The following is a 2,405-nucleotide window of genomic DNA, read 5'->3' as shown; positions in this document are numbered from 1 at the left end:
AGTTTAGCATAGCTTAGTGTGGTGTTGGACTGCTGAGGCTTTGTCCTGAATAAGCAACTGAAAGGACCAAGTGGCGAACTCAGACTCACTCCTTGGGCTTGCTGGTAGTCTTTATTCATTTGTTTTTAAGGTTATTGTTGAATGCCACCATTTTATTTATTTTTTTAGACAAAGAGATTGGGTTTATACCAGCCCTTCTCTCAGAGTCTCAGAGCAGCTTACAACCTCCTTTCCCTTCCTCTCCCTGTAACAGACACCTTGTGAGGTAGGTGGCGTTGAGAGAGTAGATCCAGAGCTTTTTTTGAGCAGGAATGCAGGTCCGGCTGGCTGGGCATAAGGGGTGTGGCCTAATATGCAAATGAGTTCCTGCTGGGCTTTTTAAAAACAACAACAAAAAAGTCCTGTGTGAAACAATGGTGATATCAGGGGGTGGGCCTAATATGCAAATGAATTCCTGCTGGTGCTGAACAGCTCTGACAGAACATGTGATTGACCCAAAAGCACTCAGCAGCTGCACTTGGAGGACTGCAGAATCAAACCCAGTTCTCCCGGACTAAAGTCTGCGCTCTTAACCATTACACCAAATTGGCTCTCATTTGTAATTTGTTTGTAGCCAGCCTTTCTCCCCAGTGAGGACCCAAAGTGACTTACATCGTTCTTCTCTCCTTCATTTGATCCTCACAACAATCCTGTAAGGTAGGTTAAACTGTGAGTGTGTGACTGGCCCAAGGTCATCCAGTTAGTTTCCATGGCACAAGTGAGGATTCACACCTGAGTCTCCTTGACACTGGTCTGACATTCCTAAGCACTTCACTACACTGACTCTGCACCACTGGCAGATATTAGAAAGTCAGGGTTTCCTTTTTAAATAAGTAAGTAAATAAATGAATGCAAAAATTAGTTTATTTTACTCTGTCTGGTTGATTTATTTTGTGTTAGGCAGGGAGGGGGCTGGATTCTTTTAATGTTGATCCTGGCTCCCTGTTTTTTATTTTATCAGCATTCTCTCTCTTCGCAAAGGAGATTTTTGGGAGTTGGGCTGCAATTTTTCACATTGGCATTGTTAGATTGCTATTTCTTTCGTGTTTTACTGATGAGGAACAGGAATAGTATTAAAACCTGGGATTCCTCACAGCAGCCAAGCCAAACTTCCCTTTTTTGTTCTTACTTAAAAAACCCCGGGTGGGGCAGTGGTTGGCTAGATTTCTCAATCTGTCTAAAAAGAAGCAAACAAATGAAAAGTTGTTTTTTTCCTACAATGCAAAACTAGGTAGGGTTGCTAACCTCCAGGTGGGACTCAGCGATCTCCTGAAATTGCAACTGCTTTCCAGACTACACTTTCCGTGGAGGAAATGGCTGCTTTAGAGAGTGGACTCTGGGCATTATACCCCTCTGAGGTCCTTCCCCTCCCCAAGCTCTACCCCCAAATCTCCAGGAATTTCCTAACCTGGAGTTGGTAAACTCAGGTCATGGGTCCCTGATGGTATCCCAAGCCTTGGCCAACTAACAGATGGCCTCGTACAATTCCAGTACAAAATAGCTATGTTAAGTAACAACAGAAATATTGGTGGAAATTGTCATCATCACAGCTGATTTATGGTGACCCCATAGAGCTTTCAAGGCAAGAGTTGTTTAGAGGTGGTCTGCCATTGTCTGCATAGCCACCTGGGGCTTCCTTGGTAATCTCCCATCCACATACCAGCCAGAGGCTGATCCTGCTTAGCTTCCAAGATCTGACAAAGTTGAGATAGCTTGGGACATCCAGGTCAGGGCAACAGAAATACTATCTGTGGCCCTGACCTAGATAGTGCAGGCAAACCCAATCTCATCAGATCTTGGACGCTAAGCAGGGTTTGGCGCTGGCAAGTATTTGGATGGGAAACCTCCTTGGAATATCAGCAGTCGGGAGGTGGGGGCAGCTTTATTCAGCCACCTCCTTGAATATCCTCCAAGCCCCCAGTAGGGGCCAGTCACTAGAGGTCACCATGTCTTCTAGGTGCACACACACACATAAATTTTAAAAAAACCTCCCCCACCTCTCCTCCCAAAATTAGCTATGGACAACATTGTATTTTCCAGCTCTGAGGCTCTAACACGGGGCTGGCCAAACTTGCTTAGACTTGCTTAAACTGCAAGATATGAATGTCAGATGTTTGAAGGAAGGAAGGCAGGAAGCCAAATAGATGGAGAGAGAGGTGAAAAGAAAGCAACTTTAAATGCATTCTCCAAGCTGCTGGCTGGCTTGGCTTGGAGAAGTGATTTAAAGAGAGAAATGCCTTCTGCAAGCTGGCCAATGGGATAGTGTGGGCCTCAAGAGCCAAACAATAGATGTGAAAGAGCCACAGTTTGGCCACCCCTGCTCTAACATTTGGTTATCTTGAAAAAAGACATTTAGGAAAGCCACA

Source organism: Heteronotia binoei, chromosome 17, assembly GCF_032191835.1.
Source record: "Heteronotia binoei isolate CCM8104 ecotype False Entrance Well chromosome 17, APGP_CSIRO_Hbin_v1, whole genome shotgun sequence".
In the NCBI taxonomy this organism is placed as follows: Eukaryota; Metazoa; Chordata; class Lepidosauria; order Squamata; family Gekkonidae; genus Heteronotia; species Heteronotia binoei.
This window is presented reverse-complemented; position numbering follows the sequence as displayed.